At 45.5% G+C, this 22,191-nt stretch overlaps 1 protein-coding gene across 4 annotated transcripts in view; it reads right to left on the bottom strand.

Annotated features, from left to right (window-relative positions):
* The window catches only part of NCKAP5L (NCK associated protein 5 like), a 58,160-nt gene that overhangs the window by 23,604 nt on the left and 12,365 nt on the right, over window positions 1-22,191 (bottom strand). For 3 of the 4 annotated variants that reach the window (XR_010321858.1, XM_010596467.3, XM_064284252.1), the window contains exon 1: window positions 12,008-12,112. The exons of the other annotated variant lie outside the window; for it this stretch is intronic. The gene's annotated coding sequence lies outside the window, so the exon portion shown is untranslated. Of the gene's footprint in view, window positions 1-12,007; window positions 12,113-22,191 lie in introns of those variants that run through there. 4 annotated transcript variants of the gene reach the window in all.

Below are 22,191 nucleotides of genomic sequence, written 5' to 3'. Positions count from 1 at the left end.
CACCTCCTGCTTACCCAGAGGAATAAAGCCAGCAGAGGGAAACTCTGTCAAACCTGCCACAATCTCTCTGTTGGAGTCAGAATCTTCCCTGCCTCCTCCCCCACCTCCTATTTCAGCAGAGGGGCTGCCCTAATCCCAGCTTAGGAAGGTCCTTTCATGTGTGCCCCAGACCCTCCTCATCTGTGTCTTTAGTATCTCCCTCCTGAAGGGATCTTTCCCATCAACCTTGAAAACTGCTCAGGTGTCTCTCATCTTAAAAACAATCCTCCCTTGTCATTCCTCCAGATACTGCCCCTCCAAACACTGCCAAACTTCCCCAAAAAGCCACCTTCACTTGTCACTCCTTCTTCAACCAGTTCCAACTTTAGCAGTAACCTTCACATTGCTAAACTGAAATAGTATTTTTCAATCCTTATCCCACTATGCCTTCTCAGGTACGAGTACCTCTGGTGACCGCTGCCTCCTGGACAAATTTTTTTTTTTTTTTTAACAGCTTTATCCTGAGTGGCACAAATGGTTAAGCACTGGACTACTAACTGAAAGGGTGACAGTTCAAGCCCACCCAGAAGTGCCTTGGAAGTAAAGCCTGGCAATCTGCTTCCAAAAGGTCACAGCTATGAGTCGGAATGGACTCGACAGCAACTAACAACACTGAGATAGTTTGCATACGATACAAATCACCCATTTAAAGTGTACAGTTCAAAGGTTTTTCAGTACATTCACAGATATGTGCAACCATCACCCCAGCCAATTTTAAAACATTTTCACCACCCCAAAAAGAAACCTCACACTCTTTAGCTATCACCCTCTAACCCCCCTGCCCTAGGTTAACTACTAATCTATTTTCTGTCTCTATAGATTTCCTTGTTCTGGACATCTCATATAAATGGAATCATATAATATGCACTCTTTTGTGATCGGTGCCTTTCACTCTGCATAGTTTTCAAGGCTCATCTGTGTTGTGGCATGTATCAGCACTTCATTCCTTTTTAAAGACAAATAATATTCCATTGTAATACCACATTTTATTTGTCTGTTGATAGATACTTGGTGTGTTTCCACCCAGTGGCGGATTAACCTGTAAGCAAGGTATGAACCAAAACAAACTCGTTGCCATGGAGTCGATTCTGACTCCTGGCGACCCTATAGGACAGAGTAGAACTGCCCCATAGGGTTTCCAAGGAGTGGCTGGTGGATTCAAACCGCCAACCGACCTTTTGGTTAGCAGCCGAGCTCTTAAGCCACTGCACCACCAGGGCTCCAAGATACTAATGGGCTTACATTAAGCCAGGCACACACAGGTTTACTTCTGTTTACTTACTAATCTGTAGTGAACAATTTCCCATGGGTTTCAAAAACAGGTGAAACTGTGCACTACAGATGGGTAAGTAAGCACAAATAAACCCATGCATACCTTGCTTATTGGGTAATCCGTCCCCGTTTCCACCTTTTGGCTATTCTGAATGATGTTGCTATAAACGTTCACGTACAAGCTTTTGTGTGGACATGTTTTCATTTCTCTTGGGGTATATACACAGCAGTGGAAACGCTAGGTTATGTGATAACTCTATGTTTAATTGTTTGAGGAACTGCCAGACTGTTTTCCAAAGCCGCTACACTATATTACATTCTCACCAGCAGTGTATGAGGGTCCAGATTTCTTAAATTCCTAACACTTATTATTATCTTTTTGATTCTAGCCATCCTAGAGGGTGTGAAGTGGTATCTCATTGTAGTTTTGATTTACATTTCCCTGATGACTAATGATGTTGACTATCTTTTCCTGTGCTTATGAGCCATTTGCATATCTCCCTTAGAAAAATGGCTATTCAGATTCTTTGCCCATTTTTAAATTGGGTTGCTTTTTATTGAGTTGTAAAAGTTCTTTATATATTCTGGATACAAGTTCCTTATCAGATACATGATTTGCAAACATCTTCTCCCACTCTGTGTGTTGTCTCTTCACTTTCTTGATAGTGCTCACTTCTTCCTGGATGACTTTTCACTCCTATCTTCCACTTCTATTTCCATGTGGTTTGTGATCAACTACTAAGTGAAAGGTTGGTAGTTCAAATCTACCCAGCGATGCCATGGAAGAAAGGCCTGGCAATCTACTTCTGTAAGATTACAGTCATTGAAAACCCTATGTCCAAGTTCTACTCTGAAACACATGGGGTTGCCTTGAGTCAGAATCAACTTGACAGCAATGGCAATGTGTTACTTTCCACACACAACCTCATCTTATATATACTTTTTTTTTTAAACAGACATGGTAGCACACTCTTCTCACTGGTCCTTACCCTTCTTTAGCAGAACAATTCTTCTTTAAATGGAACCACAAATTTTATTCAGATTTTACCATTTTCCCACTACTGTTGTTTTTCTGTTCCAAGATCCAACCCAGGATCCACACTGTATTTAGTCACCATGTCTGTTTAGTCTCCTACAGTTCTCAGTCTTTTCCTTATTAATCACAACCTGGATGTCTTTTCCTTATTAATCACAACCTGGATGTTTTTGAAGGGAACTGGTCGGGTATGTGAAAAATGACCCTCAATTTGGGTTTGTCTGATGTTTTCTCAGGTTAGATTGGGGTTATAGATTTGGGGGACAAATACCACAGAGGCCATGTGCCTTTTTCAGTGCATCATATCAGAGGTACATAATGTCAATATCAGAGGTATATAATGTTGATATGTCTCACTACTGGTGATGTTAACCCTGACCACTAGCTTAAGGTGGTATCTGCCAGTTTTCTCCGCTATAAAGTTACTATTTCCCTTTTGCAATCAATAACTACTGGGCAGGGGGAGTGCAATATTTTGAGACTATATAAATATCATGTTTCTTCTTAAATTTTTGTCCATTAATTTGAACATTCCTCTGTGGATCTTGCCTGCAGCACTAATTACTGTGGTGTTCTAATGGTAATGTTTGATTTTCTGCATTCCTTTGACATTTATTAAATTGCAACTTTTTCTAATTTCATAAATTTTCCTTTTCTAAAGGAAGAGTTGTCCCTTCATTCATTTATCTAATCATACATTTATATCACGGATATTTATTTTATTCTTTGGGTTCTATAATCCACTTACTTTGTAATTCAAATTCCAGCTTCGGCCATTCGGGTTCTTTCAGGTTGGCTCCAATGTCCTTTAAACATAACTTTTTGTTTTCATTTCTTAGCACTTTTTAACTTTCTGGCACCATAAGATACTCTAAGACTTACCTTGCATTTTCCCTGCCCAGCCACTTTTCCAAGGTGTCCTATCAGAGCTATCTTCTAAAACTACGAATCTGATTGTGAGTTTCCCGCTTCAAATCTTCCCATGACCTACCACGGCTCTTGGGAAAGGCAAAGCCCTCAGTGCAACCCTGGAAGCCCTGAGCCATTTTTATAAAAAGCCTTCCTGGACTAATGCAGCCCACACTGATCTCTCTTCTTAAACCACCTCCTGCAGGCTCAGGATTTCAAAAAGCAGTGCATCCTGTTCTCTAATAGTCCCCTGTGAGGAGGAGGGGCTTCCTGTCTTCTGCTAGAAGGGAACGCCCTGCCAAGGGGCCCTGCCTGTATTTCTGCACTCCCCCCTTGCCCTCTGCCAGTGCAGCACTCCTGCCAACGGACCGCTCCCCCACACAAGGATTGGTGATTTTTCACACCATCAGGAATAGAAGCAGGAAGAAGGAACACGTAAAAATATACAAGGGACTCATCAGGTTCCCCAAAAGGCCTCCAACTATTCCCCACCCAAATGGCTCTGAAGATCCACATGACAAACCATACTAAGGAGTGAATGAGAGACATATCCAGATTTATCCCTGACATTGATATGACATTTTTGAAGCTCCCAACCCACTCCCAGGCCTCGGTGACTCCCTCTGACAAATGGGACTAACCTATTCATTCTACAGATATTTCTGTATGAGATATTTCAGTATGAGATATTTCAGTATGAGGCACAATGCTAGGTGTGTTGGGGGCAATTCAAAGGTAGGTCAACTCTTCTCTGACTTCTTAAAGTTTTCAGTCTAGTAAGGGACATAAAACATGCAGGTAAATAGTCACTATGAAGTAATTTCCACAAGAGAAGTCTTTTGGAGCACGTAAAAAATCAGGAGAGAAATATTAAGCTGGAGCTGGAACAGTTTTCAAAGTTGGAGGCATCATGTGAACTGAGCCTTTAAAGATGGGCAGGGTTTAGACTCCTGGGTGGCGCAACCGGGTAAGCACTCAACGACCAGCTGTAAGGTTGGCAGTTTGAACCCACCCAAAGGTGCTTTGGGACAGGCCTGGCGATCTGCTTCTGGAATGTCACAGCCTTGAAAACCCTACGGAGCAGTTCTACTCTGAAACACATAGGGTCACCATAAGTCGGAATCGACTTGATGGCAACTGATAACAACAAACAATAACAGGGTTTAGATACATGGGAAAGGGAAGGAGGTCATCCCAGGCAGGAGAAGTGTAAACAAAAGTGAGGTGGAAAACTCTCTGGGTGTATATGGAAACAGAATGAGTCAGTGTAGCTGGATCCAAGGGCATCTGAAGGTGAGTTTCCTGCTCCCCCGGCCCATGCCAGTAACCAACGCTCTCCTGCCTCCTGGTCGAATAAGAAAGCCAGCATCTTTACAACATCCTGGTGTAACCAGAGGCATGCCCTGGGTCCCACAGGAGGAACCAAGGCAGAGAGGCTCTGGGAGGTGATGGTGGAGACTATAGCAGAGCCAACCCCTGGAATGCAAGCTACCTGCTCTCAATCAGGGACAAAAGGGGCCTAGGAGGCAGCATAGCCTGTGGGCTATCAAGATGCACCTGCAGGCCCAGGAGAGCTGGGCACACACCCTCCCAGTCCCCCATACCCAGCTCCCAATGCCCACTCTCCCAACCTTCATCTCCTGGCTTCTTTCTTCAAAGGGAACAGGCTGTGGCCAGCTAAGCACCTTCTATGCAGCTCCAGTGCTGACCCAGGGAGCTCTATCCAGCCAGAGCCTAGAGATGATTTCCTAAACTGCCAGCCCTGCTCTGGGAGGAGAAAGCAGCTCTGATTTTCCCTCAAGCCCCCGCTGGGCTCTGCTCTTGTATGTGGCCACAAATGGGGGTCAGGCTTTTCAGATTCCCCTTCTGGCTCAGCCGTGCTGCATGAGTCTAGGTGAAGCCTAGAACCCCTCTGGGCCTTGGTTTTTTTTATCTGCAAAATGGGGTGAGCTCTTTCTGGCTTCTCTCTCCCTGCAAGAAATAGATGAGATGGATGAGATCACGTCTAGAAGAGACAAGACAGGTCCCATAGTGTGGGGTGTGGGGTGGGGGAGAGGTGCTCAGCAGGATCTTTAGGGAGAAACCCTTTAGGGCCTGCAGGCTTCCTAGGGAAGCAGTGGGGGAGAGAGGAAGGCACAGGCAGAGCCAAGAACTTTAGCCTTCTTCTAGCCCCAAGGACAGGAAGTGAGGTGCTGTCTACAGAGGAAGTGAGAAGCAAACACCCCCCAATTTCCCCTCAGTCTACAGGGAAAAGCAAGGCTCCAGCTTCAGGAGCGTGAAGCCCCAGAGCTAGGGAAACAGGAGATGGGGTGGAGGTAGGGAAGAAGGCATTATCAGCATCATCTGGCAGAGAAGGGGGCCTCTTGTCTTTGACACAAGGCTCAAGGAGCCCAGGATATCCCACAGACTTGGGGAGGAGGAAGAGAAGCCGCTAAAGTCAAGTTGAGAAACTTAGCTTTCCATCTGCAGCCCTGGCCCCAGACTCCCGCTCCCCAGCACCATGCCATGTGCCTCGCCACGTGCCTCCCCACAACACGCGCGTGCACACATGCACACCAAGAAGGGGCAGGTCCTCTGATTATTTGCTCTTACGACACATGTCCTTTCTCTGCAGCTCTTATCACAGCTGTAATTTTATAACTGTGGGCTATCGAGCTACACTTGCAGGCCCAAGAGAGCTGGGCACATGCCCTCCCAGTTCCCCCATGATCACCACTGTATCCCAGAGTCCAGCACAGTGCTTCACACATAGTAAGTTCTAAAGTATCTGTTGGCTGAATGAATGGGCTGGCCGAAGCTTGCGAATTCCTCAGGCTGGTCTTGGCCTAACCCCTGGTATCTGAATGACGTTCAGTGTAAGAAAGTGGATGAACCCTGCTCATGGCCTGGGGTCAACTTGGGGACCCTGGGGCGGGTGGTAAAGGCCAAAAGCCTGACAGAGGTGGTGGGAGAAAGCCACACACACCCAGCTATTGCCGATAGGGCGAGGTGTCAGAAGAAGACGGTACACATTTGGGTAAAGCGAAAAAATAATATATATTTGTATTTGCTTGTATCTGTGTAAAGAAACTGTAACGATATGTAACAAACTAATAAGTGCTTATCTGATGGAGAAGGGGATGGAAGTGGGAGTGAGATTTCTCAATGTATGTCTTTATATCATTTTGATTTTTGAACCATATGAAAGTGTTTTCAAGTGAAAAAACTTTAGAAAATGTCAGAAGGAATCAAACCACTCAATTAGTTGATTTCTAAAGCCCCTCCCAGCTGTGGCCATTCATGGTTCTCAGTCTCGTCCACTTTTACCCTGCATCAGGGAAGTAATGACCAGGTCCCTGGGATGAGGGAGCGGGGACAAGATCTGGCCAGGTAAGTGTTGAGACTCTGACCAGGGACACCAATGATTTACTCCTTTTCTTCCCAGAAATCTCTCCCTGGGCTAGGAAAGGCTCTCCTAAGCCCAGAAGTTGGTCAGGGCCACTTTCCCCTGGGTAATACCTGGGTTCCTTCTAGATCCCTGGGAAGGGGGTCAAGGTCTGGCCAAGGGCAGAAGCAGAGGTGGAAGGGTGGGCAAGAGGAGAGTCTGGGGCAGGGGGGGGTAGGATGGTGTATGTGACTCCTGGAGTTGCTGCAGGTAGGTTCTGGGGGTGTCTCAACAGAGCTTCACACAAAAGGGCCAATTACAGCCCCCACAGCAACCCAGCTGGGGTTGAGGTGAATCAGCCCCTGGGGAGTGAAGTTACTGAGAGCCCCAGGGCCACACTCCAGGAGTTCCAGCACCTCTCACTGCCCTGTCCAGGAAAAACCTCATCAGTCCCCCACTCAGACGGACTACAGGCAGGGATAGTTTCAGACTAAACATCACAAGGGTGAGAAAAACTGCAGACCAACGCCCCAGGCAGCACCCACCACCCAAGCCCTGCAGACAATAGCAGGAACAGCAGAATAGGGTCTTCTTTCTTTTCAAAATTATAAAGAATTTAAAAAGTTCAGTGATTACTGGAGAACTCCCAGATCTCAAGGACCAGCATAAGGTTCAGGAAGCTGCACCTGACTGGGCTCTTTTCAGTGGCTGTTGGGTTTTTAGAAATCAGTAATAACAGCAATGATAATTCACCTTAATAACAGTCTGGCACTCTCAGGCCGCTTTCATCTCCTTAACTCCCAGAGCTGGGAAAATGGTAATTATCGAGCAGGTGCCACACCCCAATGATGGTGTGTTATGAATCTATCAGCACAGGCTTGGAAACTGAGGCCAACAGAGGATTTCCCCTCACACTGAGCTAAGGATAAAAAAAAAAAAAAAAGGATAGAGGTGCCAAAAGCTGCTGGGCAGTGGGGAACTGAAGGCACTGACCAAATCTGCTGTGTTTTAGGAAAATGCTGAAGGCAGGGGCACTACTTCCATGGTCATCTAGACCTGGGTTTGGGTAGAAATACCCCAGATGTGTTCCAAGCCCCCTCTCCAGGCTGCAACAGGGCCTCTGATCTTGAGGCTGTGCACCCACCCACCTAGAGCATGGCAAAGCAGGTTGACAGCTGCTCCAAGCCTCTCTGCCATCTCTACAATATGCTCTGGCATCCCAGGGTAAGTGAGGGCACAGCCCTCCACACAGCTTCATGCCACAGGTGCAGCCCATGAAGTGGTAGTGGTGGTGGATCAGATCAAGAAGCGGGGAGACTGCTTCTTGGGGACCCAAGAGCATCTCTGCAGCCCCCTTCCATCCTTAGCATTGACCCTAAAATTATGAGATCTCCCTTACAGCAGGAACCCCGGTGGCTTAGTAGTTAAGAACTTGGCTGCTAATCATTAAGAAGTCAACAGTTCAAATTCACCAGCTGCTCCTTGGAAACCCTATGGGGCAGTTCTACTTACTGTTCTATAGGGTTGCTATGTGCCAGAATTGACTTGACAGCACCTAACAACAACAACAACCCCTACAGCAAGGCCTGCCTGGTCACTGCTGTAGAAATCTGCAGAGGAAGCCTGGCTTGCCTGTGCCCTCTCCCAAGAGGGCAGTGGAGGATGGACAGGGTCACAGGAGACCAGAGGTCTTTTCCCACTGTGGCCATGGAGGCAAACAGCAGAGACTCAAAGCAGGATGACAGGTAAAAATGGAGACTTTGCATCTGCAGATTCATCTATGGCTTACTGTATGCCTGGCACTGCAAGAGATGCCGGGGACTGACAAAATCTCAGCTCTGGGGAAACGATAAGGGCCAAGCCAGGCAGCAAGCCATGCCCTTGTCCTCTAACACTCCAGGGGCAGTGTCTGGGGGAAATATTAAGGGTGTTGTTCTAAGGGATTTGCAGTGTTTTTCTTCAGCATGTTAAAGAGCTGACCATAGCCCCTAGAAGGCCCTGAGATAATACTCTGACCCTCAAGGGCCCAGCTCTCTCTAATGTCAGGTTCAAGAACCACTCTCTCTGCTTTAAATTTGGTCAGGGCCCCTCATGCATGAGAAATAAGGTAGAATGGTCCCATGTAAAACACCAGACTGCAGTCAGGAGCCCTGCCTCTGACACTCATCACTGTATGAATCACTTCCCCCTCTGGACTTTAGCTTCCCCATTTTTAACACGAGGGCGTTGGACTAGACTGTCTCTAGGATTCCTTCCAGCCTATGACTCTATGTTGTTTCGATGTAGTGGCAGATCCAATTGATTTACATAAATTTGCATATTCAACCAGAAATTCTGAACTCCAAGTACAGAAAATCCAATCAGTCCATTAGTACAACCAGACTGGGGCTGGAAGTGCCTGCCAGGTTCTGGCGATGGTGGTGGTGAATTGGAGAAAGGCCTGGCAGGGATGCAGGGGCGTGAGGGGGAGGGGCATTTGTTATAGAAATGCAGTTCTGGTGATCCAGGATGGATGGGGCCAGGGACACCCCTTTCGCCATCAGACAAGGGTCTTTTCTCCTCCTGCTTCTAATAAGCCCTCCAGCTGGCCAGCCTCGGACCCACACCCCAGGAGGGCACAGGAGCCTCTGCTTAGCAACAGATGCACCCTTCACTCTGACAGTGACTCCACCACTAACCACTTTCAGAGAAACTGACTTCCCCTTAGGAGTATCCATTATCCATGAGGAAGGCTTCCTTGGAGTTTAACCTAAATACCTCCTGCTACAGCTTTACCCCTCAAAGACAGTAGGGCCCAGGGCAGTGGGATCACCAAGCCCAGGTGGGTCAGCAAAGGAAAAAAGCAGTGCAGGAGAATGGGCCTATCTCTAGGCAATGCCGAGGCCTCTCTAATCACCACCTCTCCTTCAACATTCCCCTTGGCACCTGGGAGACCAAGATGAAAACAAACAAGAAGAACGTGAAGGCCTTTAACTCTTGGGCTGGAGAGCAAGTCCCAACCTGGAGAGTCTGACTCCTGAGAAAGCCCTATATCCTGGAGGGAAGGGGCCTGGGAAATGTGGGGTGGGCAGCCTCACCATGCTGCTGCTGAATTGGGATGGCAGGGTCTGGGAGCCTGTGTGAGGGCATCAGGCATGATTCCCTAGTCTCTTGGCCGGGAGCTGAGCATAGGCGTGCAGAGGTGAGGTGGGCAGGGTGAAGGGGTGTAATGGCCAACACAGTGGGGCCCTCCTTGCCCTCTGCTCATAAGAGGGTGGATGAGTGTGCTGTGCTTTCTGGCCCAGATCGCAAAACAAGTCCCAACAGCTGAGATGCAAATTGTCTCCTGGGAATCTGCTTACCCTGCTGGCCCTTGGCTGCCTCCTCCTCTCCCAGCCCCTCCCCAAAGTCCCAACTCTACAACTGGCACTGCCAGGATGTCTCACCGGAGGCGTTGGTAGGTGGGCCAAACCCAAGCCAGCACGAGTTCCTACCCCAAGGCACTAGGGATGCGCCGGGCAATGGCTGTTCTCAGGCAGGATGAGGGAGTCTGCTTTTCTCCACCCAAGGTTCTAATCTTAAGTAACTGCAATTTAGAACTACATCACCCAACATTTTTAGTTCTCTACACTGTTCAGGTCCTGGCCAAAGGATCTTTCTCCCCTCCAGATTCACTCATCAGTGGAACTACACAATGTCCAAAGTGAAAGGCAATGTTAGAGCTTTCTAGTCCAACTCCTGAATTTTACAGATGGGAAAGCTGAGGCCCAGAGAGGCAAACCGTCTTGGCCAAGGCCACCCAGCAAGCTAGGAAAGTCAAAGTTTTTGACTCTCAGTCCATAGTGATAACAGCTTGGACCTCAGACATATCGGTTTTTGCTTGCCTATGGAAAAAGAGCCTTCTTCCCTGTAGCCCAAGCCATCTGCATCTCCTGGTTCCCCCTCTCCCTGAAGGTCTGAGCTGGAGAAAGATGCTAGAGAGCTGAAGCCACTCATGCGTAGGCCATACACTTCAAAAACAAAATTCAACTATGTGGGAAAATCTGTCCAGATAGGAATGTATGTGGTTTCTCTGGGGGTAGGAAACTCACCAACCCCAAGTTTTTCTTAGGAAGACAGGGGACCAGTTTGAGAAGTGAATTTTGATATCCCCCTTCCCGACAGACTAGAGGTCTCAGGGAGCCAGCTGGTATAATGTTTGTTAGAGAGGGTCTGCAACAAGGCAAGTGGGCCAGATTTATTTTCCCCAAAGACCACAGAATGGTTAGACCTTCACCCCATTTACTGTCCCCCAGGACCACCTCTGTTCCAGCTTCTGCCTCCAAACACTTCCTCAGGATGACAATTATTCTTATGCAGAGGACCCACTACGGGGAAGGGTAGAAGTAGTAGGGAATAAGAGGAACTGCTTCTACAGCCAGGGAACCCCTCAGTCCCAGACCCCTGGCTCCTCAGGAAGGCGGGTACTTCAGAAGGAGCAGCTGGATGGACTCGGCTGACCCAGAGCTAAGACACTTCAAAAGCCAGGTTTGTGGGAGGTGAGGGCCCTCTGTGCCTTTGTGGCGGTGCCAGGGCTGGAAAAACCGCGGGGCCTAGGGCCCAGGATAAAGAGAAGAGGGCTAGGGTCCGGACTAGCCGCTTTCCTAGTCCGGCCAGGCCAGAGGAGTGTCAGGCGCTGATGAATTCTCTGCATTCTTCTGGCACCGCAGAAGAGCCTTTACCCAGAGCGCCTTTACTGCAGGCGCTCTCCTGGCCCCACTCCCTGCCCAGCCCTTCTCCCTCCCGCAGCCTCTCCCTAGCGTTCAGCCCACCGGGTTCCTCTCCTCCTTCCCGCTGCCCCTCAAAGCCTCCGAATGGTTGTTCTGGGAGACCCAGGTCTCTCCCCGCCCCCCCATCCCACCGCCCCAGGCTACTGGCGCTGGAAGGAGTACGAAGAGGAGCCCCAGCACGTCTCCGCGCCTGCGCTTTGGGTGGAGCCCCCCCCCAACCGGGCACCGCTAAGCTGGGCTTCAGCACAGAGGGATGCGGATGGGGTGGGGTGCTCAGCCGAAGCAAGGTCAGTGCTTTAAAAGAGGGAGGGAGATCAGCCCCCGGAACATCCCCTTCTCCCGAAAGTTTCCCTTCCGGGGCCACGGAGTGTGCGCGAGGATGGCGGGGGGGGGGGGGAGGCGGGAGGGGTTGGGGTGGGGGTGTACAGAGTCCTGCCGGACCCCCAGGGGAGAATGCAGCGGGAGGGAGGGGCTGGCAGTAAGGTCCGGGCAGGAAGCCGTGCAGCCCCTTCAGCCCGAGGCTGCCAAGAGAGCCTTACTTACCCCTCTGCCCCCACCCCCCGCCAACTCCTCCTAACCCGGAGCTGGCAGACCCCGCCACCCGCGACCCTTTACATTCCAAGGAGGCCCAGAACTCACCGAAATTAGGTGTTTAGCTGGGCCAGGGCAGGCCGGATCCGCCGGGTCCATGGCCGCAGCTCGGGGGCGGGGGGCAGAGAAGGGGGGGTGCTGGGGCTGTCTCTTGATGTCAAGGCTTTAAAGGGGCCAGTGAGCCCCGCCCCTCGCCTAGACCCCGCCTCTCTCCTCCCGCGCAGCCAATCCACGTTCACCCTGGATGCGCGCCCCTCCCAGCTCCCTCCAGATGTACCCAGGACGAGAGCAAAGTCTGCCCGGCCAGACCGCGCTGCTTCCGCCCTGGGGGGAGAGCCTCCCCTCCCCCTCTAAACACAAACCCTCTGCCCAGACCGGGCTTGGCCTGGTAAACCTACCCAGTGGCGGGGTAGGGGACGCCGGGCTGGGCCGATCGGGGAACGGGAGAGGTGTCGTCTAGAGCAGAGCAAACTAAGTACCTGCGAGCGGGGCCACGGGCATGCGCGTCTGCTTCTGTGGGGCTGGGCGTGCACGTGTATAAGTGGTTGTGAGCGTTGGTGCTTGTAATTTGCCATCCTGCATACGTGTTGGGTGTAAATCTATAAGAAAAGGTTTGAGTGCCTCCTTGGCCTTAAATGCCCCCGCCGCGTCCCTTTTCCTCCTTCAGGATCGGGTCTTCCCAGCGATCCGGAAAACTGGTCACTAGGAACAGGCTCCACACCTCTGAGCAGTGCTAGCTGTTTCCTCACTGGTTTAGGAGGAGGGAAGCTTGGGCAGAAAAAGGATACAGTCTTGTTCTCAGCCACTTGCTACCTCAGTGAGGACAAGTTCCTTTTCTGAAGAGGAAAAGCAAACAGTCCCCTCAGGCCCCTGCAGAGCCTCAGAGCTCCCTTCAATAGCATTCTCATTGGTCCTTGGTTAAACACCTATTTGCCCTTGTCTAAAGATACCCTATAATCCTCACAACCTGCATTGTTCTGAATGGCCTAGAAATGCAGGTTCTGAGCTGGGTTCTGCAGAGAGCCGCAAGGATTTCTAGGCAGAGTCTCTGCCCCTGTTATTGAAACTGTTTCTGTTGCAGGTACACACGAAGCCCTGACCTACAGCAACATAGTAGTCCAATAAACAAACATAAAAAAGCTGAGGGAATGAGAGGTGCTCAGATTGGCTAGGATCAATCAAGGGCCCATCTCTGAAGGATGCTTCTTATTTAAAATGTGATTTGAAGGGGAGAGAAAAACATGAGTAGGATCCAGGCAGGGTAAGGGCACAAGGAGACTCAGGTTGGAAATCACAAATCATATGCATTTGGTAGTGAGCAAATCACCTTGGGAGAGTGGGAGAAGTTAATGGAGGAGGTTTAGTATAAAGATCAGGATGAGGATATGGATTTGATGATAGAAGATAAAAATGTCATTTGAGTTCTTGAGCATAAGGGTAGCTTGATAAAAAAATTGCCTGAGGGCAGTTATTATTGGAGCCTAAAAGATGTTCTTTGTCAGTTTGTTTACTGTGGTGGTTTGCATGTTGATGTGATGCTGAAAACTATGCCACCAGTATTTCAAATACCAGCAGGGTCATCCATGGTGGACAGGTTTCAGTGGAGCTTCCAGACTGCGATGACTGGGAAGAAGGATCTGGTGATCTACTTCTAAAAAACTGGCCAGTGAAAACCTTATGAATAGCAGCAGAACATTGGTATAGTGCTGGAAGATAAGCCCTTCAGGTTCAAAGGCACTCAAAACAGGACTGGGGAAGAGCTGCCTCCTCAAAGTAGAGTTGGCCTTAATGACATGGATGGAGTCAAGCTTTCCAGTCCTTCATTAGCGGAGGTGGCACGACTTAAAATGGGAAGAAACAGCTACAAACACCCATTAATAATTGCAACATGGAGTGTACAAAATACAAATCTAGGAAAATTGGAAGTTGTCAAAAATGAAATGGAACATATAAAGATCCATATCCTAGGCATTAGTGAGCTGAAATGGACTGGTATTGGCCATTTTGAATCAGACAATCATATGGTATACTATGCCAGGAATGAGAAATTGAAGAGGAATGGCATCACACTCATCTTCAAAAAGAACATTTCAAGATCCATCCTGAAGTACAGTGCCGTCACTGATAGGTTAATATTCATACCCCTACAATGAAGACTTCATAGCGACCCCATAGAGTTTCCAAGGAGTGCCTGGTAGACTTGAACTGTGGACTTTTTGGTTAGCAGCCATAGCACTTAACCACTATGCCACCAGCGTTTTGCTACGAGTTGGAATCGACTTGACGGCAATGTATTTGGTTTTGGTTTGGTTTACAAGGAAGACCAGTTCATATGACTGTGATTCAAATTTACATACCAACCACTAAGGCCAAAGATGAAGAAACTGAAGACTTTTACCAACCGCAGTCTGAAATTGATCAAACATGCAATCAAGATGCACTGATAATTACTGGTGACTGGAATTCAAAAGTTGAAAACGAAGAAGGACCAGTAGTTGGAGAATATGGCCTTGGTGATAGAAAGATGCCTGAGATCTCATGATAGCATTTTGGGGGACCAACAACTTATTCATTGTAAAAACCTTTTTTCAATCAACAACATAAAAGGTGACTATACCAGATGGAATGCACAGGAGTCAAACTGACTACATCTGTGGAAAGAGATGATAGAGAAGCTCAATATCATCAGTCAGAATAAGACCAGGGGCAGACCACGGAATAGACCATTAATTGCTCAAAGTATGAATCAAGGAAAATTGGAAGTTGTCAGAAATGAAATGGAACACATAAAAATTGATATCCTAGGCATTAGTGAGCTGAAATGGACTGGTATTGGCCAGTTTGAATCAGACAATCATATGGTATACTATGCCAGGAATGACAAATTCAAGAGCAATGGCATCTCATTTATCATCGAAGCTGAAGTTGAAGAAAAGTAAAACAAGTCCATAAGAGCCAAAGTACAACCTTGAGCATATCCCACCTGAATTTAGACACCATCTCAAGAATAGATGTGATACATTGAACACTAATGACCAAAGACCAGACAGGTTGTGGAATGACATCACAGACATCATACATGAAGAAAGCAAAAGGCCATTAAAGAGACAGGAAAGAAAGAAAAGACCAAGACGAATGTCAGAAAAGACTCTGAAACTTACTCTTAAACATAGAGTAGCTAAAGTGAAAGGAAGAAATGATGAGGTAAAAGAGCTGAAAAGAAGATTTCAAAGGGCAGCTTGAGAAGACAAAGTATTATAATGAAAGGTGCAAAGACCTGGAGTTAGAAAACCAAAAGGGAAGAACACACTCAGCATTTGTCCAGCTGAAAGAACTGAAGAAAAAGTTCAAGGCTTGAGTTGCAATACTGAAGGATTCTACGGTGAAAATATTGAATGATGCAGAAAGCATCAAAAGAAGATGGAAAGGATACACAGTCACTGTACCAAAAAGAATTGGTCAACATTCAACCATTTCAGGAGGTTGTACTGAAGGAAGAAGTCCAAGCTGCACTGAAGGCATTGGTGAAAAACAAGGTTCCAGGAATTGACGGAATACCAATTGAGATGTTTCTACAAATGGATGCAACACTGGAAGCGCTCACTTGTCTATGCCAAGAAATTTGGAAGACAGCTACCTGGCCAACCAACTGGAAGAGATCCCTATTTGTGCCCATTCCAAAGAAAGGTGATCCAACAGAACAGGGAAATTATTGAATAATATTAATATCACACACAAATAAAATTTTGCTGAAGATCATTCAAAAGCCATGACAGCAGTACATTGACAGGACATTGCCAGAAATTCAAGCCAGATTCAGAAGAGGACATGGAATAAGGGATATCACTGCTGATGTCAAATGGATCGTGGCTGAAAGCAGAGAACACCAGAAAGATGTTTATCTGTGTTTTATTGACTATGCAAAGGCATTCAACTGTGTGGATCATAAAAAATTATGGATAATATTGCAGAGAATGGGAATTCCAGAACACTTAATTGTGCTCATGAGGAACCTGTACATAGACCACTAAGACGCAGTCTTTCAAACAGAACAAGGGGATACTGAGTGGTTTAAAACCAGAAAAGATGTGCATCAAGGCTGTACCCTTTCACCATACTTACTCAGTTTGTATGCTGAACAAATAATCTGAGAAGCTGGACTATATGAAGAAGAACGTTGCATCAGGATTGGAGGAAGACTCATAAGTTGCTTTACGCAGATGACACAACGTTGCTTGCTGAATGTGAAGAGGACTTGAAACACTGTGAACATCAAAGACCACAGCCTTCAGTATGGATTACACATCAACATAAAGAAAACAAAAATCCTCACGACTGGACCAGCAAGCAACATCATGATAAATGGAGAAAAGATTGAAGTTGTCAAGGCTTTCATTTTACTTGGATCCACAACCAATGCCCATGGAAGCAGCAGTCAAGAAATCAAATGATGGATTGTATTGAGCAAATCTGCTTCAAAAGACCTCTTTAAAGTGTTCAAAAGCAAAGATGTCACTTTAAGGACTAACGTGTGCCTGACTCAAGCCATGATATTTTCAGTCGCCTCATATGCATGTGAAAGCTGGACCATGAATAAGGAAGACCGAAGAAGAACTGATGCCTTTGAATTGTGGTGTTGGCGAGGATATTGAATATACCATGGACTGCCAAAAGAATGAACAAATCTGTCTCGGAAGAAGTATAGCCAGAATGCTCCTTAGAAGCAAGGATGGCGAGACTTCATCTCACGTACTTTGGACATGCTTTCAGGAGGGACGAGTCCCTGGAGAAGGACATCATGCTTGGTAGAGTTGTGAGTCAGAGAAAAAGAGGAAGACCCTCAACGAGATGGTTTGACACAGTGGCTGCAACAGTGGGCTCGTGCATAACAACAATTGTAAGGATGGTGCTGGATCAGGCAGTGTTTCCTTCAGTTGTACATAGGGTCAGTATGAGTCGGAACTGATTCGACAGCACCTTACAACAACAACAAAGGATGTCATGTTGGTTGCTCCCACCAGCTCTCTCATCTTTTTGCTTTTTAGAAAAAAATTTTTTTTACTGATTTCTCTGTAACATAAAATAAAATGCACAGATCTTAGAGGTGTTCTGTTTGTTGAATTACAATAATAATATACACCTATGCAACCAACACCCAAAACAAGATACTAACATTTTCATCACCCCAGGAAGTTCTCTGATGCCCCTTTATAGTCGATTCCCCTGCACCCACCACCGCCTTCCCCCAGTAACTTTCTGAATTGTTTTGTCTGTTCTTGAATTTCACATAACTGGGATCATATAGTATGCAGTCTTTTGTATCTGGCTTTCTTTAGCTTAGTATGTTTTTGAGATCCATCCATGTGTATGATTAGTCTATTTTTTATTGCTGAGTAATATTCCAGTATATGACTATATCACAATTTATCCATTCTTCAGTTGATGCATATTTAGGTATTTCAGGTTTTGGCTATTATAAATAGGGGTGCTTTAGCAAGTTTTTTTGTGAAGATATGTTTCATTTCTCTTTCTCATCTTATTTCTTGACAATAAAAACAATAGATAGTGGCATCTTTGGAACTGTGCAGTATTGATTAGTTTTTGTTCATTCAAGCATCCAACATTTATAGGACTAGTGGGATAGTCCTCGGATTACAACAAAAATTAGACATGGTCCTCTCCTCAAAGTGCTTAAACCAAAAACCAAACCAAACCCCGTGCCGTTGAGTTGATTCTGACTCATAGTGACCCTAAAGGATAGAGTAGAACTGCCCCATAGGGTTTCCAGGGAGCGCCGGTGGATCTGAACTGCTGACCTCCTTTTGGTTAGCAGCCATAGCTCTTAAGCACTGTGCCACCAGGGTTTCCTTGAAGGGCTTAAGAATCCAGTAAAACCCTATATATCTGTTGCATTTCAAAACCATGGGGTGGAAAACCTTACAAGTTTGCCATTTCTAACTATTTTTGGATGTTTCCAAATAACTGAATTTTTAGAAGCACATAGAACATCTAGATGGTTTTACTTTTCATCCAGATGTTTACTCATTTAGTAAACTGCCAGAGCATCTGCATTTGTCAGAGCAAGTACCCGCCCTCCTTACTTAAAGGATCTTGCACACTTGATAATTTAGGCATTCAGATTTTGGCAGATTCTCTCTGCTTCACAGACCTTCATCCTTTCTGACAAGAGGTGAAAGAAGTGTAGCTATCATTGCTCCATGATACTTTCTACCCTTGATGAGGCTTAAGACACCTTTATTCCTCAGTGGTATTATCTACTTAAATTGTTGAAAATTGTACAGAAAGCCCCAAGTTGGTTCTCTACCTTTGTTATATATCACTAATCATATATTGTTCTTCACTTGAGTTCCCTGTGTTACAAAACAAACTAGGTCTCTTAGGTCTCTGGTTCCTGCAAGCTGCTGGTGGCATAATCTAACCATGCATATAGTGCTGATGACTGGTAGATGGCTTCACAGAGAACCACCTCCTCACTGCTCACTTTGAATAGGGTTCCTTGCTTTGAGACTATGTGGTCATTCACTCAGTGTTGGGGAATCTTCATACCTCAGAGCCTGTAGCCACTTAGCCACTGGGTTACGTTGGTTGATAAGCTGACCCCAATTTAGAACTCTCAATATTAGGAGATGGTCAGATTGGTCATTTTAATAACATGGTTATTTTTTAGGTTGAAATGACTCTGAATGCATTCTTGATGTCTCTTCTGCTCAGTAAGAGGAAGAAAGAGGCTTGGGATAGGCTGATGTTTTGTCCTTACGCTAAAGAGGAATAGATTTTTGCCACTGCTACTTAATCCCACATGAGACAATCATGTTCCTTAGGTTCTGACAGCATTACAGTATGTGCTTTGAAACCTACCTGGCACAGATATGATGGCTCCATTTTCATTATTCAAACACTCTCATTGAGTCTTTATTATATGCCAGGCACAGTGTATATAATATTAGATAGCTAATATAAAGTTAAATGTGGCATTTGATGAGCAATGAGATTGGAAAAGTAAGCAGTGGGAAGATCATGCTTTATCTTAATGCTGAGACTTTGGTTTTAAGAAGGGCGGTGGCATAATCAGACTTGTATTTTAGAAAGATCACTGTAGTTGCAGTGTGGATAACAGATTAGAGAGAGGGAGACCTGACAGAAGGTTTTTGCAGTAATTGACGGAGGAAACGAGAAAAAATGTGGTCTAGACTAGGTAAGTGATAGTGGGGATGGAGAGATGACTCCAAGAAATAAATAGCAGTAGAGTCAATGGGTCTTGGGATTAGAAAAGGAGGGAAGGACAGAACTAAGTCAAGATCTCTGGACTGCGTAATTTGCAGATAGTAGAAAACACTGTAGGAAGAGCAGTTTTGGCAGATGTGCTCGCTTCCTTAGATGTTGACATTGAGCTGCCTGGGGGACATTCAAGTGGAAACAGCTATCGAAGATGCCAGAGCTTCACAAAAATTGTGTGCTTCAGGAAAAGGCTGCGTATAGAACTCCTCAACCCTCAGGGCACCATGAGCTCCCTCTGACAGAAAGCAGTCCTGTTATGCAGGACTGCCGTGAAAACATCATGGTTTTCTATGTGTGCCATGATATGGAAAAGGTTGGGAAGCACTGAAGTGGGTTGTTAGATAAATAATTCTGAATCTTGGGATAGAGATCTGGGCTAGAGATAAGAGATTTTTGAGTCATTAGAACATAGGTGGTAACTGAAAGAATTGGATGTGTGCTGTCACCAGAGCCCAAGAAACAGAGGGTTTCAAAAAAAAAACAAACTAGTTCCTGATGTTGCTGAAGTCAAGATGGATCAGGACTGAGGTATCTCTGCTGACTTTAGCTATACATCATTGGTGACTTTGGCAAAACCAGACTTTGAAAAGTTGAGAAAGATGAACAAAGTAAGGAATGGAGACAAAAAATGTTTAAAACCCTTTCAAAAATTGTGGCTAAGAATTCAACATTCATTCATGATAAAAACTCTCAGCAAAATAGGAATAGAAGGAAAATTCCTCAACATAATAAAGGGTATTTATACAAAGCCAACAGCCAACATCACCCTAAATAAAGAGAGCCTGGAAACATTCCCATTGAGATCGAGAACCAGACACGGATGTCCTTTATCACCACTCTTATTCAGCATTGTGCTGGAAGTCCTAGCCAGAGCAATTAGGCTAGATAAAGAAATAAAGTGCATCCAGATTGGCAAGGAAGAAGTAAGAGTATCTCTACTTGCAGATGACATGATCTTATACACAGAAAACCCTAAGGAACCCTCCAGAAAACTACTGAAACTAATAGAAGAGTTCAGCAGAGTATCGGGATACAAGATAAACATACAAAAATTAGTTGGATTCCTCTACACCAACAAAAAGAACATCGAAGAGGAAATCACCAAATCAATGCCATTTACAGTAGCCCCCAAGAAAATAAAATACTTAGGAATAAATCTTACCAGAGATGTAAAAGACTTATACAAAGAAAACTACAGTACGCTTCTGCAAGAGACCAAAAGAGACTTACATTAAGTGGAAAAATATACCTTGCTCGTGGATAGGAAGACTTAACATTATAAAAATGTCTATTCTACCAAAAGCGATCTATACATTTAATGAAATTCTGATCCAAATCCCAATGACATTCTTTAATGAGATGGAGAAACAAATTACCAACTTCATATGGAAGGGAAAGAGGCCCCAGATAAATAAGGCATTACTGAAAAAGGAGAACAAAGTGGGAGGCCTTACTTTACCTGATTTTAGAACCTGTTACACTGCCACAGTAGTCAAAACAGCCTGGTACTGGTACAACAAAAGATACGTGGACCAATGGAACCAAATTGAGAATCCAGACATAAATCCATCCACATATGAATAGTTGATATTTGACAAAGGCCCCAAAACAGTTAAGTGGGGAAAAGACAGTCTTTTTAACAAATGGTGCTGGCATAACTGGATATCCATCTACAAAAACACGAAACAAGACCCATACCTCACTCCATGCACAAAAACTAACTCAAAATGGATCAAAGACCTAAATATAAAATCTAAAACAATAAAGATCATGGAAGAAAAAATAGGGACAACATTAAGGAGCCCTAATACATGGCATAAATAGTATACAAAACATTATAAAGAATGTAGAAGAAAAACTAGATAACTGGGAGCTCCTAAAAATCAAACACCTATGCTCATCCAAAGACTTCGCCAAAAGAGTAAAAAGACTACCTACAGACTGGGAAAAAGTTTTTAGCTGTGACATTTCTGATCAGCGCCTGATCTCTAAAATCTACATGATACTGCAAAAACTCAACTGCAAAAAGACAAATAACCCAATTAAAAAATGGGCAAAAGTTAGAATAGACACTTCACTAAAGAAGACATTCAGATAGCTAACAGATATATATGAGGAAATGTTCATGATCGTTAGCCACTAGAGAAATGCAGATCAAAACTACAATGAGATTTCATCTCACTCCAACAAGGCTTGCATTAACCCAAAAAACACAAAATAATAAATGTTGGAGAGGCTGTGGAGAGATTGGAACACTTATACATTGCTGGTGGGAATGTCAAACGGTACAACCACTTTGGAAATCGATTTGGCGCTTCCTTAAAAAGCTAGAAATAGAACTACCATACGATCCAGCAATCCCACTCCTTGGAATATATCCTAGAGAAATAAGAGCCTTTACATGAACAGATATATGCACACCCATGTTTATTGCAGCACTGTCTACAATAGTAAAAAGATGGAAGCAATCAAGGAGCCCATCAATGGATGAATGGATAAATAAATTATGGTATATTCACAGAATGGAATACTATGCATTGATAAAGAACAGTGAGGGATCTGTGAAACACTTCATAACATGGAGGAACCTGGAAGGCATTATGCTGAGTGAAACGAGTCAGTTGCAAAAGGACAAATATTGTATAAGACCACTATTATAAGAACTTGAGAAATAGTTTAAACTGAGAAGAAAACATTCTTTCGTGGTTACGAGAAGGGGGAGGGAGGGAGGGAGGGAGGGTGAAAGAGGGGCATTCACTAATTAGGTAGTAAATAAGAACTACTTTAGGTGAAGGGAAAGACAGCACACAATACAGGGGAGGTCAGCACAGTTGGACTAAACCAAAAGCAAAGAAGTTTCCTGGATAATTTGAATGCTTTGAAGGCCAGAGTAGCAGGGGCAGAGGTCTGGGGACCATGGTTTCAGGGAACAT

This window comes from Loxodonta africana, chromosome 4 (genome assembly GCF_030014295.1).
Source record: "Loxodonta africana isolate mLoxAfr1 chromosome 4, mLoxAfr1.hap2, whole genome shotgun sequence".
Classification (NCBI taxonomy): domain Eukaryota; kingdom Metazoa; phylum Chordata; class Mammalia; order Proboscidea; family Elephantidae; genus Loxodonta; species Loxodonta africana.
This window is presented reverse-complemented; position numbering and strand designations above follow the sequence as displayed.